We start from the raw sequence: 15,158 nt of genomic DNA on the forward strand, positions 1-15,158 counted from the left end.
GTACAGGCTGGACAAATTCCAAGACTGACAATTGCTCCATCTCTTGCGTGTTTCTTTAAACCAGCCCATTGTACACCAGACTGGAACTAGGCTGAGAGTGCTGAAGATCAAGTGGCTCTAATCCAGGGGAGTGAAAGTCCCTACCAATCCCATCTGCCCAGGCAGCCAGCTGTGAGCTCCTCCCTTGAGTTCCAAAGCTGCAATCCCGGTGCCTTTGAGGAAGCCTCAGTGTTCTTCCTCCATGTTGAAGAATATAAAATAGGGCAGGCATAAAACTAATGGAATTGCATTATTAAATTCTGTTTCCTATGAGATTCTTTTTCATAGTAAAAAGAAAACACAGAAAATGAAATATTTTCAATATTAGCGTCTTTCTGAGATTTGAAAATGTATTTTGATTTACAGTCTCTTGGGATGATATAAGAAAATGGCTTCTTAAATTAATACATCAATTACTTAAACCAAATGGATAAGAATGATAACCTTTTTATAGGAGGAATACTTTATGGGAGATAAAATATAGATGGTTCCTTTGACTTATACAGGTGCTGTATTAATCATCGAGGTGTAAATTATAGAGGTGAAGAGTTTATGCTTCTTTTCTTTGTGTTGAGCATTCTGATAAATGAGTGTCTAATGTGACAGGAAAAGATAACATAATGAATATCTTATTATGCTTGAAGGAGCATGAAAAAAAATGACTGACACTGTATTTTGTTCCCGGTAGGAATAAAAAACACGAAGTTCCTGGCCTGAGATACTTCAGTAAGGGTGTCTGACTGACGGCATGTTGGCACCAGCATTGGGGGCACTGACGGGCCTCAGCTCCAGGTGGGTGCAGTCCTCCTAGACACAACATGTTCATCTTCCTGACTCTTACCCACAGAATTCATGACGTAATTCCATTGAGCCTTTTACCCTTTCTAAATATGGGGCTACTGCATTTCTCTGAAAGATTGTAGTTTTTAAATTCTATGGTGCTTTAAAGTCAATGTATATTTTCTTCATTTTCCTTTGACCTCTAAGTGATAGAACATGTGACTGTGACTGGGTTTGCTTCTGAACTGAGTGTCAAAGTACCTGAGCCACAAGCAGAGTGAAAGAGGAAACTACACACAGTATTTGGGAGTAAGGAGGAAAGGTGATTTATAGAAGTGACCACAGTGGGAACTCAGAGTCATTAAGCATTTGGAAATTACACATGTTCCATAGCCATTTTTTAAAAGATTTTATTTATTTATTTTTAGAGAGAGGGAAAGGGAGGAAAAGAAATATCAGTGTATGGTTGCCTCTTGTGTGCCCCCTACTGGGGATCTGGCCCACAACCCAGGCATGTGCTCTAACTGGGAATTGAACCAGTGACCCTTTGGTTCCCAGGCTGGCATTCAGTCCACTGAGCCACACCAGCCAGGGCTATTCCATAGTTTTCTTAATGGTAGGGACTGAGGGCTGAGTTACCCTTGAGGACCCACAACTTTGTCACTTAAATAGACAACTAGAGCAGACAGATAATTCCATAACTCAAAATACTCTTTGATTTCTGGTTTTGCAATTATAAGAGATCAGAAGTAGTGGTCAACTACTTCCTTTGCTGCACAGATTCTCATTGTGATCCTTCAGGAATCCGTTAAGTCAGAATGTATGCATCACATAGAAACATTCACATGGAACTTTTGTGGACTGAATAGTGTAATAAGCAATAGGTTTAGGGGATGAAAGATAAATTATACAACTTAATTTAAAAAATTATTTGTTTTTACTTTGCAAGACCTGCATATAACATCTACAGGCATGTTTTATTGTAAATCACATCGTTTCAAAGACTAATAAATAAGGTAAGCTAATAAAGACAAGTGGGGCAAATACCACAAAAAAGGTAAAAGGAACATGCAATGAATTTTTAATCTATTTATAAAATATTAATCCCTCTTTTGATACAGCAATTCTGTAAGCAGTGATTTAATGTAAGACAATAATTCAGGTGTCTAAAACTATTTAAACAAAAGATGTTTCTCATGCTCTGTTTGAATAACAGTGAAAATGATAACCCCAAAACTTAATTGTGTGAAATTTTATTTATTTTTCAAATAATGAATTTGTATAGAATATTAAACAGATGCTTTAGAATAATACTTATGACATAAAAGAAGGAGCAGGCTCATTTTTGTCTAAAATTACAGGGTGAAAAATATCTTTATAGGATAACATGAGTGTGTTTATGGAGAAAATAGATGAAAACAGACCTATGTGATGTCTTCATTGTTTTTTACCTTTAACTTGCTGTTTTTATCGATGTTTTCACAATATTTTTACTATCAGAATTAAATAAAACATAATTGTGAACATTAAATCATGATATTTATAAGATAAGAATAGGATTATAGAAGAATAAGGTCATGAAAAAATAGTTACCATTTTTTTCCAGAGAGGTTAAAAATCAGGTTACAAAACATAACTAGAGTGAAGCCCTGTGTGTGTGTAAACGTAAAAGCATATTTACATAGTTTTTTATTTATTAGAAAAAGTAAGCCCTGGCTGGCATAGCTCAGTGAATTGAGCGCGGGCTGGGAACCAAAGTGTCCCAGGTTCGATTCCCAGCTAGGGTACATTCCTGGGTTGCAGGCCATAACCCCCAGCAACCACACATTGATGTTTCTCTCTCTGGCTCTCTCTCTCTCTCTCTCTCTCTCTCTCTCTCTCTCTCCCTCCCTCCCTCCCTTCCCTCCCTAAAAATAAATAAATAAAATCTTTAAAAAAAGAAAAAGTATAAAACTCTTTTGTTTAAGTAAATGAGAGTTTGGGAGAGCGAAGATAATTTCTATTTAGTAAATGTGTAAAGGCCCCAAAGTACTGACATTTAAATAGGGGCTTAATGGCTAAATACACAGAAATGGGCTTTCATTTTTATGGGTAATAGCTAACGTTGACCTGTTGAAATCGGTAAGTGTACATATTATGTTCACTTATGTTGCCCCACTCCTCATTTTGTAGACAATCATAGCTTAAGTGCTATATATTGCACAACTTGAATATTAATATACTTTGTAAAGCTTAGACTAAATAATTTGATAATGCTAAATGCCATCTTTTATCACACACACACTTACACTTTGTAAATATTTCTGCATTTAAAATAATACACTACATCATTGTGTAAGTAATTATAATTTAAAAATTCCTCAAATCTTTGATGTTACTTATGTTTCATTACCATATTGTACTGCAATTCTTAATTTTTCTGACTTTAGTAATGCATAAATACATTATCCATTTACTTCCTGAAAAAATCATAGAAGAAATACCATATTTTGCTGTGTATAATGCACACCCACGTTTTGGGCCCAAATTTTCAGGGAAAAATATTTTCTTTTAATTTTTAATTCAATTTTATTTTTATTTATATTTAGATACTTGTTTTGTATTATAAAGGAATTTTAGCATTTAGTTTTTGAACATATAATCTAAAAATTTTATGTAACAAATAATTACAAAACACAAGAACAGATACAAGGTATTTCAGGTACTACCCATATATAATGAACCTCCTTACTTTTTTCCTGAAGAATTTTGGTAAAAAAGTGTACATTATACATGGCAAAATACAGTCACACTTAATTTCTCTGTATCTATCTTCCCCATGGGAAACTGTGGGTTTCTAGGTCCATCCTTTGCCCTTTTTATTTTTACTGTATATTCTGCTTAGATAATCACACTGACACTCATGGCTCCAATATTTTAAATTATATTTGAATATAGATATATATTATAGATATACATAGATATCTCTGAACCCACACTCTAATTGTTCACTAGATCAGAATACCAAAGGCACCACAGGTATCGGCCTCACCCAGGCTCCATTTCCTGCCTCTTTCCTTCAGATTCCTCTTTAGCGGAGTGTCCTCTTTCTACCTTCCCCAATATCAAATCTGAAAAAGCAAAATCCTGCTACATAGGGAAAGATGTATGTGAGGAGCTACTTAAATGGACTGAGGAGACCTGAATTATCCCTAATGAAAAGGAGAAGGGGGCAAGTTTGTTAATACTTTTATTAACATATTAATAAATTGTTTTATTAAATTTCTACTTTTTTTCTATCATCAATGATTTTATTCTTGGTAATCCTTCATTGTCCTCTTTTCTACGCTTTTCTTTCCAATAAGCTCATTATAAACATGTGAGCTAACATGAAGTAGAAAAAGAAGCATGGAGGGGAAAAAATGTGTATGATGGTAGTATAGAGTGTCAACATACCAACCAGGTGCGGGTGGACATATTTAGCATTAGTTGACCTGGACTCAAATATTTATCCTGCCATGAATGAGTTAAGAAGCCCAGAACACCCTATTCTCTTCAAACCTCTGAGGATTAATTATTAGTTCCAAATTGTTTCCATTCTGTGCCAACTAATACAGTGTTTGTTGGCTGTATGTGTTAGTGCAGAAGCCTTATAGAAATGTTTAAGCACCTTGCAGGTGTGAGTATTGACTGATGTTACCGACAAATAATAGACACAACTTACCAAACACACACATGCATGTATGTGTGTGCATGCATCCAGGAAAGACTATTTCTATTAAAATAGAAGTAGCTGTTGTTCCTGCAGGTTAATATCACTTCTATTTTTCAGTAAAGTCTGCTCAAGTAAGTATTTGCAGAGAAAGTTCTCTTCTTTTTACTTGAATATGTGTGGCTTGTCCATCAAATCAGCATGGTTCAGTAGTTCAGGAGGCTTTCTCTGCCCTGTGATCATAAAGGGAATTTAGCTCGGGATGAAGCCCTAAGATAATGAGCTTGGCAACACAAAGAAACTTCTTTTTATGAAATCCACCACAAAATAAATGTGCTAAGAAAATTAAGACAGAATATTAAGATAGCATTGATTCATTGATCTGGAAACTATTTCAAACCATATACTATCAATAACACTCCATGACCTGAAATTTAAACTGCAGCTAACATCACACAACAAAAATTACTTAATATTGCCAACAACTCTAGTAATGTTGAATTTTAGCAATTGAATTTACATTTACTTGAGTACTATAGTGAGGGTATTTTGCAAACTATAATAAAATATTGGAAATCATCAGAAGATGAAATTTTTTTCATACAAGTTAGTATTCATAGTCATTCAAAAAATATGCCAAGAATGAATAAAAATGTATTTCATGTTGGCTGCAGTGAAACCACTTAAGAGTTCCAAACAATGTATAGTAAAATCTGGCAGAATTAGATCATCATCACCCAAATCGTCAACTGTTACTTTATTCATTTATCATAAGATTCACCTACATTTTCAGACCATAAGATTCACCTACATTTTAGAGGAGGAAAATATGAAAAAAATGGAAACAAAAAGTGTAAAATATTTAATAACATAAATAACATACTGTTTCACCAATGTAAATGTAAACAACAGCAGCATTAACAACCATTATTCCTCCCCAATTTTGGGGGGTGTGTGTCTTATAGTCCAAAATATGTTATTTATTTTGGCTGTGTCCTTTATTTACATTTCTCAAATTCAAGTGACATGAAATTAGACCAGAACAAAGAGGGGGGGAGGGGGAGGGGGAGGGGAAGAGACTGACTTTCAAAACGATGGTGCTAACTAAAAGTTGCAATCATTCAAAACACAGTTAAGCATTTACTATATGTATTTTATTTCCCAAGACCTGTGGGGAATATAGATGTTAATGAAGTATTTCTCCCTTCGAGTAATTATTGTCCACAAGAGAAGATATGCTATATATACAGATGGTGTATTAAATAGTGCTATTAAGTGGTACTGCCATACAATTTTTTGCAGATGTATATGTATCTTCTAAATATATTAAGATAACTGCTTGTTAGTGTTAGATGGCAAAAGATAAGGAGATATCAAGAGCCAATTGTTTTCAAGAAGACAGGCAGCTTGTCACTTGTTTATAAAGCAAATGACAGGGCTTCTTGCAGGAAGCTGAATTTGATATCAATTAAACAGAAGTGATATAAAGATTGGGAGCGGCATTGTAGACCTGGGAAAATATCTGTATAAAAATAACTTCAAATATGGAGAAGACAGAAAAGGACAGCTAGCAAGTCTTTTTTTTTAAGATTTTATTTATTTATTTTTAGAGAGGGAAGGAAGGGAGATAGAGAGACAGAGAGAAACGTCAATGTGCGGTTGCTGGGGGTCATGGCCTGCAATCCAGGCATGTACCCTGGCTGGGAATCGAACCTGTGACACTTTGGCTCACAGCCCGCACTCAATCCACTGAGCCACACCAGCCAGGGTAGCAAGTCTCATTTTAGTAAAGAGTAGTAGTATGGAAAAGAAAAGGGCAGAGATTAATTTTGGTGGTCTTACGTATTAACCCAAGGAGTGCGTCTTTATTTCATGATGTCCCTTCAGTGATTTGCAGATTTCATGTCATGTTGGACTCCATAGCATCACAAGTCTGGTGCTTGCCATTTTCTTTCTGGAGTTCAGAGGTATCGCTACTCAATATTGGCTTATGAGGACACCTGCACATGAAAAATTTATTGTCTGCTTTCAGGGGGACAAAGGAGGGTCAGAAAGTTCTTGCACTTGCAGTCTCTCAAGTAATCCAAAATATCTCAATTTAATCCAAAATAATCGCTATGATGAAGTGGCATATTTGGGGGTTATATTCTGTTCCCTCCTAGTTCATCTGATGTTCTGTTGTGTTTTAAATTTTATTTATCATACTTTCAATTTCCAGTAACTCTTCCATTGATTATTACAGTGCTTTGTTTTATAATCATAGCACATTTTTTCTTACTCCAATATTTATTCCAGTATTTTTATTTTTGTTGTTCTTTAATTTCCTATAATTTATCTGAGGTTATTATTATAGATCTTAGCTATAGGTCTTAGTGATATTGCAGTTTTGCTCAAATGACCAATCTTTTGTTCCCCATTTATATGTTAGAGTGGGGGTTTAGAGTAGGAGCTGGGGTAATTTAATTGCCCACCTGTGTTCTGGAAACCAAGCAGAGGAAAAGAGTTATGGGTTTCTTGATTAAGTATATTAAGTTCAAATAATAGCTCTGTTCAAAGTCTAAAGTGTACCAGGTTCATTTTATCCAGAAAAAATAACCTAGAATACAGGGTTTGAGGTGGGCAGGTGATGGGAAATGGAGAGGTAATTGCCAGGGGTAGAGGATGAGAGAGCAACCACTTCAGAATTTTAGGAATTTTTCCTTTTTTCAGGATTGCACCTTACCCCTGTCTCTGAAGCATTCAGTTCTTCCAAGTACTGGGCTGCTTGGAAGCTTCCGTAGGTGACTCGCTGTCTTGTGTGTACTCCACACTGTGGGCACATGGGCAGCACTTCCTGAGCTCTGCTACATCAGTCATCATTTCTCTCTCTTCTTCCTACTCTCCACAGTTCACAGAAATATGTAGCACATTGCTTAAGAGTATGACTCTGAAACCAGACTGCCTAGGTTTGGATCCTCGCTTTACCACTTACGGAATCTGTGATGATTCACAAGCTGCTTGATGTTTCTGTGCCTCCATTTCCCCATCTGTAAAGTGGAGACAACAATAGGGATGTTACAGATTCCAAATGAGTTAGAACAGGGTCTTGTACATGCTGTCGGCTGCTTGTCAACTTTGCTATTATTGTCATCTCTCTTCCACTAGCATCTCTACTTTCATTCCAAGCCCCTAAAAAAAAACCCCAAATTTTGCTGGTATTTGCCTGAGGTTTTGGGAAGGAAAAGAGTGGCCAAATCATCAGTTTTTTAAAATTTATTTTTTATTTTTAAAAATATTTATTTTTAGAGAGGGGAAGGGAAAGAAAGGGAGAGAAACATCAGTGTGTGGTTGCCTGTTGTGCACCCCCAACTGGGTACCTGGCCTGCAACCCAGGCATGTGCCCTGACTGGGAATCCAACAGCCACCCTTTGATTCAGCACTGAATCCACTAAGCCATACCAGCCAGGTCAGGGCTTGTTTGTTTGTTTTAAGGCTTTTAATTTTAAGACTTTCTTTTCCTCACTCCCCTGTCAGTTTCTTTTCCTGAACTGAATTATATTTTATGTAATTAATAAGTTCTCTTTTAGCAGACTCCTTAAAGAAAAAGTAACTTTTAAAACACCCAGGTTAGTTCCAGGATTTCATTTATCTAAAGAAAAAAACACTCATTCTACTCTACGTAAGTCATTGACTATTACTTTGAAAGATTGTTCTTTGTGTGCAAACTTATATAGAGGATGATTTAAGGACACATCCCAAGTAATATTATAATAAAAACTTTATAATAAAGGAAATTTTATATTTCTGTGTGTGACCTATTAAACAGGCAATAGAATCCCTATCTCCTGTGCAAAGATATTTATGTTATAGAAATTCAGTTATTTAAATATTTATAAAATGAGAGTTGAGAGCAGCAGTTTTGAAAAGCAGTTAATAATGAGCAGACATCAAGGGAGCTGTCATTATAACAGCAAAGTGTTTTTCAACTCCAATAACTTCAGTGGTGCAGAAGCAGGCCATCAAATTTAATTAAAAGCAGTCAAAAATAAACTGAGAAATTGAACTGTAGAAAGCTGTCCTTTGCCAGGAGCTAAAGGCAAAAGAAAGCAAAGGAGAGCCTTGAAAGTAGTAATGAATTGCTAAGCCCTACTGCCTGCAACTTGTAATGTGCTCTGTCAGATTTTAGTATCAGTTAAACTAGATTAATAGAGCAATCACTGATTCTCTATCTTAAATCCTTCTCTGTCGTTCCCCTATTATAGGTTCCCATGATAGATGGAAGCCCGAGTGGGTCAAAATTTCAATTCATTTCTCTGCTCAGTCACTTTTTAAATAATGCTGGCATCTACATTTGCTGGACACCAGCATTCTCCGTGATATTTTAAAAGCAGAAATAAATTTAGTTATTGACAGGTTTGCAGCTCTTACTTCCAGAGAGGCTTATTTCCTTTTTATTCAACGGAGGAAAATAATTCCCCTGGAACGTGAGCGATTGACATCTCTACCACTAGGGGCTACCATAGTGAAGTATATGATAGAGAAGATCACAAATTTATTGTAGCTTTAAATGCTCAGATTAATGTGAATCTGCAGAAACCGTACAACAAGGACAAAAACAATTTGCCCTCGATGATGTTATTTTTATAACAATGTTCTTTAATGAAGCTAAAGCTTCCCTGCTGTGACCTTATTATGTTTTTCAACATCAGTGAGAAATAGATTCCTATGAATTGTAAGAGAGCTCATGAAACAGCAGGGATATTGCAATAGAGGATCAATTACTTTTCTGCAGTAATTTTGAACTTGAAATGGCTTTAGCATAGCCTATGTAGACAAGAAGACAAACTGGCTTATTGAAAAGCTGTGTACCAATTATACAAATCACAAAAACCTAAAGTAAACAAACTGTTTTGCTTTCTAATGTCTTTCAATATGATTGCACAGTATCCCTTTACAGAACCAGTGCTCAAGATTCTGAGGTAGAAGAAGCAAACAAACTTAAGATAGAACTTAATCGTCATCAATTTTAATGTAGAATTCAGAAGGATTATTAAATACATTTTTAAAAATTGCTAACATTGCTGCTTATGAGTTGCATCCTACTCACCTTTACCTGAAGAAAGGATTTTATGATGGGAACTTAGAGATACAGATGAGGATGGAGACAGAAAAGAGTGTGGAGGTTATAAATGTAATAGATTATTATTGCATCTATGAAATGCTCTAATTTGTGAGGTGTTTTCATATCCATTATGTCATTCAATTCAGGCAACAAGTCCTAGTAAGACATGAGCTCAGATAGGCATTGGTATTTCACAAATGCTGCAGGAAAGAGATGGAGACTAGACAGGTTCAGTGATTGACAACAGGTCATACAACTACCTTCCTCGCAGCTGGCACCTGCACCTAAGAGCCACTACTCTTTCTTTCCTTTGAGTTTTTGTAAGAACTCCCAACTTTCAAAATGCAAATCATTTAGCTGTAATAAAGTCAGTGTTATCAGAGTATATAATTTCCATTTCCATCTGCTGCATTCAGGCAGGAACGTGTCATTTGTACTGATATGGGAATCACAGGGATCAACAGGCCTTGGGAGAATGGAAGCTCATAAGTGTACATCATTCAGATGTTGGTCCTGCAGCACACGGGGAACTCCACAGCTGTCCGCAGGACAGGAGGCTGAGGCAGCAGCTGGGAAGGGAGCTGTCTGAGACACTTCTCCACAAAAGGGCATGGGATTTGAAAGCCACATTCTTTCTTGGGCAGGGACTAACTGCCTGAAGGGAGATGGAGATGGGGATGGGGCTTGGGCAAGAACATCAATTACCCTGGTCAGTCAGATTGACTTAGAGAGTTTGCAGAGGGTTAAGATAAAAGAGTTCTGAAACTACTTAAAAGGAAGATAAATGATTAGGATCACAAGAGACTGGACTACATGGGATTAGGGGGTGTGGAGCAGTAAGAAAAAGGTGCTAAGATACCAGAGTGAAGGGGAAGTACTGAGAAATTAGTAATAAAAGAACTGAATTTCAAACAAGAAGCTTGTTCATATTCGTATAAATCAAACATTGTCATTAAGTTGGGCATTTTAACTTTTTTAAAAAACTGTTTTCTAATGTCTCATGTGAATTTATTAAAAGGCCACTAGCTAACATTCTACCACCTCATGATAAGATTGTTATCAGTATTTATGATAATAAAATATAATTATGTTATCCATTGGGTTGTGAATATGTGTTGGGCACCTTTTAAGAACTCTAAATATATTAACTATGGTATCCAATATAAATATATTAACTATTATTCCCCTATTTTAAATATCAAGATGACAGTGTACAGCAAGTTTAAGTATCAATAGCTTGCCCAGGAAAAAGCCACAAAGCTCTACTAAGTGGTAAAGTCAGAGTATTTAACTCTACAACCTTCACCCTTACCACATATCAGGACATTTCTAAAATAATAACAACTCTGCTTTCTCATTAGAACAGTTTCATTTTTATTTTCATTAAAAACATATCATTTTGGCAAACCCAAGAATTTATGTGCATTTCAGACTAGAGTATTGTTACTTGAATAATCCCATAACATTTTGTGTTGAGTCAAAGCCAATTTTTTTATATCAGTTTTTTTAATTTTTCAATTTCTGTTGACATGGAGTATCAGAAGTATATTAGTTTCAGGTGTACACCCCAGTGATTAGACCTTGTATGACTTACTAAGGGATCATCTCAATAAAACTCACACCCACATGACACCATACATAGTTATTAGAATGTTATTGACTATATTCCCTATGCTGTACTTTATATCCCCATGACTATTCTGTAATTACCAATATGTACTTCTCAGACTCTTCTTCACCTTTTGCACCAATCCCCTAATCTCCCCCCATCTGGCAACCATCAAAATGTTTTCTGTATCTATGAGTCTGTTCCTGTTCTGCTTGTTCATTTATTTCATTTCTTGTTTTTTTATTCGATTGTTGATAGATATGTATTCATTGATATCTTATTGTTAATATTTTTGTCTTTTTTTCTTAAAGAAGACCCTTTAACATTTAATGCAATAATGGATTGATGGTAATGAACTTCTTTAGCTTTGTCTTGTCTGAGAAACTCTTTATTTGTCCTTTGATTCTACATGATTGGTTTGCTGAATAGAATATTCTTGGTTATAGGTTCTTACTTTTCATCACTTTGAATAGTTCCTGCCAAACCCTTCTAGCCTGGAAAGTTTCTGTTGAGAAATCAGCTGACAGTCTTATGGGAGCTCCCTTGTGGGTAATTAACTGCTTTTCTCTTACAGCTTAAGAGTCTCTCTTTGTTCATACCCTTTTCCATTCTTGGCGTGGGCCTCTTTGGGTTCATCTTGTTTGGGATTCTTTGTGCTTCCTGGACTTGTATGTTTATTTCTTTCACCAAGTTAGGGAAGTTTTCTGGCACTATTATTATTATTTATTTTTATTGTATTTTCCCATTACTATTTATCTCCCTTATAGCATCTTCCACATGCACCCATTCCTCTCCTACCTGCAATCATTATGCTGTTGTCCATGTCCATGTGTCCTTTCTCTTATTTGCCCAGTCCCTCTACCCCCAACACTCCCCTAGGCTGTCAGCCTGTTCTCTACCCATGAGTCTGTCTCTATTTTGCTTGGTAGTTAAGTTTTATCCTTACATTCCACGTATGAGAGAAATCATATGGTACTTGTCTTGGTTTTTGATTTCTTGCTCTCTCTCTTCTTCCAATACTCCTATGATGTGAATGTTGGTATTCTTGAAGTTGTCCAAGAGGCTCTTTGCACTATCCTAATTTTTTTTGGATTCTTTTTTCTTTTTGTTGTTCTGACTGGGTGTTTTGTTGCTTCCTGATATTTCAAATTGCTGATGTGATTCTTGGCTCATATACTGTTTTGTTGATTCCCTGTAAATTATTCTTCATTCCAGTTAGTGTATCCTTAATTTCTGACTAGTCTTTCTTAAGCTTTTGAGATTTTTCACTAAGTTCATTGAAAATCCTTATAAGCAGGATTTTGAACACTGCATTTAGTAGATTGCTTGTCTCCATTTTGTTTAGTTCCCACCCCCTTGGAGTTTTTGCTGTTCTTTTACTTAGGACATATTTTTTTGTCTCCTCATTTTGCAGCTACCCCATATTTGTGTTTGTTTCTATGTGTTAGGCATAGGTACTACATCTCCCAGGCATGGAAGAGTGGCCTAATATAGTATATGTTCTGTAGGGTGCAGTGCACAGTCTCTTCTGTCATCCAAGAGGGACACTCTAGGTGTATTTCCCACCCATTTGGACCTTTTATACCCTCCTCTTGTAGTTGAGCTTTGAATGCTGTTGGCATGTCAGTTGGAGGGATTTACCCCAAAGCCAATCAGCTGCAAAGACTGGCTGTGACCACTGACAACCTATCTCCAGCCACCAACTATCATGGAGGATCAACTGTTCAGGGGTCCACCCATAGAGCAGGACTTCCTTCAGCGGTACTCTGGTGACTGCTGAGTCCATGCCTTGAGTGTGTTGCTTGTGGAGATGGTTGGAGATGGAGATGGTAGTGCTTCCACATGGTCTGAAACAATCACTGGGTTCACTGGCTCTGGGGCTTCCTGAGGTGCAGGCCATGGTCAGCCACCACCTGTGCTCTGCCCAGGGCCACCAAGCGTGAACTAGAAAGCCATCTACAGATACCTGCTACTTGTGCTGGTCTTGGCGGTAACCAGACAATGCCAAGCTGAAAACCAAGGTTGGCTACTACTAGTGCCAGGCCTGGTGTCACTTAACAAGAAGTACGGGACATGCTGAGACCAGATGCTATTGTTTGAGAGATTTTAAGAATATCTGAAGCATGAGCCAAGACAGGCCATTTGTAAGGAAAAGCCACTGGAAAGAGCTGGTAGGCCTGAAAGTTGGGTAGGGCAGGGCCTCAGGGAGTCACAACATTGGGGCAAACAGGTTGATGAAGTCTTATATATTGTGCTTGCCTGCCAGCTCTGGGTGGGGATGGGGTAAGACTCATCAGAAGAACGGTGGTCCCTGCCAGCACTTCGGTCTGGGAGAAAGCTCACCCCCACATAGTTCTCAACTCTCATGACAAACAGTTCAGTTCTTCCCTGTATGTTTCCAGTGCCTTTTAAGTTGCTGCAGTAGCACTGGAGCTCCGAGGGAGTGAATCTGAGGGATTCCATGCTCAGGCCCCTTTAGAGATTCCAGAGGCCTCTGTCTTCCTTAACCACAACTCCCACTGGTTTAATAGCCAGAAGTTATAAAGACTTCTCTTTCTGGCACTGCAACTCTGAGCTGAGAGGCCTGGTATGGACTGTGATCCCTCGCTCCTCAGTGGGGACTTCTGTGGTTGAGATATCCCTCTCGATTTTCATCTACCACATTTGAGTGTAAGACTATCCCATCCTGTAGCTCCGCCCCTCCTAGCAGTTTTGATGTGGCCTCTTCTTGAAATCCCTAGTTTTAGGACTTCCATTTGGCAAGATTTCAGGCAATTCTGAAAGGTAGTTATTCTGTACTTTAGTTATAATTTTGATGTGGTTGTGGGGGGAGAATACCACATTTACCAATGTCACCATCTTGACAAGAAGTCTCCCCATTTTGTTTTTTAAGATATTAGAAAGGAAAGAAAGTTAGTATTCTTTAATAGTGTGATTATTTTAATTCCTTATGAAATGCAAAAATCTAATACCACTGTACAAACTTATGTAAAGAAAATAATTGCCATGATGCAGGGAAATATACAGTAAAGCCTAATGTCATACACATCTTTATTTTTTAAAATAATTTTTAAATTTTATTTTTGAAAAGATTTTATTTATTTTTATAGAGAGGGGAAGGGTAGGAGAAAGACAGGGAGAGAAACATCAATGTGTGGTTGCCTTTTACTCACCCCTAACTGGGGATTTGGCCCGTAAACCAGGTATGTGCCCTGACTGGGAATCGAACTAGTGACCCTTTGGTTTGCAGGTCTGCACTCAATCCACTTAGCTGCACCAGCCAGGGCAGACAACATCTTCAAACATGGACTTAAGTTATAACTATCTACTAGAACATGATCTTTAGTATATCTGAATCTTGTTCCTGAAAATTTCATATATCAGGTTGGCCAAAAAGTTTTAGTTTTTTCTATAAAATAAAAGGCACATTTTTCATTTTTACCAATAACTTTATTGATTTGGATATTTTGAGTGTGTCAGCTATCTCCTGCTGTTGGCTTTTAGTGGATAGAGGCCAGGGGTGCTGCTAAATATCTTCCGATACATAAGACAGCCCCACAGCAAAGAATTATTTGGCCAAAATGTTGATAGTACCAAGGAACTTCGCAAACCAATTTTCAATCAGTCACAGCACTTTCTCCATACATTTCACAAATATTTAACTTTTTTTTTTTTGCATTGTAGTTGTGGTTTTACCTTTCCTGTAATAATAAAGCATACTTGCCAAAAATGTTGCCTGTGTTTTCCATTTTCAATATTAAAAAGTCTACACAAAAATTCATCAATTTTGATTTTTTTTATGCAAGCTGATATCACAGCTGTCACAATACAGTCTAACAAGCTTGTTTTGAATGAAGTTAAAGACAGCTTAGCACCACTGGAGCCATCAAATGGAAAAAAAACCTAAATGAACTTTTTGGTCAACCCAATAGATAAAA

The 15,158-nt window shown here is 36.9% G+C and overlaps 1 protein-coding gene across 16 annotated transcripts in view; it reads left to right on the forward strand.

The window, feature by feature from the left end:
- The first annotated feature begins 748 nt into the window (after window positions 1-748).
- PTPRD (protein tyrosine phosphatase receptor type D) overlaps window positions 749-15,158 on the forward strand; it is a 1,502,332-nt gene continuing 1,487,922 nt past the window's right edge. For 14 of the 16 annotated variants that reach the window (XM_036021603.1, XM_036021605.1, XM_036021607.1 and 11 more), the window contains exon 1: window positions 749-831. The gene's annotated coding sequence lies outside the window, so the exon portion shown is untranslated. The remainder of the gene's footprint in view (window positions 832-15,158) is intronic. The other 2 variants (XM_036021611.1, XM_036021617.1) reach the window with 1 other exon arrangement.

The sequence above is a fragment of the Phyllostomus discolor genome, chromosome 3 (assembly GCF_004126475.2).
Source record: "Phyllostomus discolor isolate MPI-MPIP mPhyDis1 chromosome 3, mPhyDis1.pri.v3, whole genome shotgun sequence".
Classification (NCBI taxonomy): Eukaryota; Metazoa; Chordata; class Mammalia; order Chiroptera; family Phyllostomidae; genus Phyllostomus; species Phyllostomus discolor.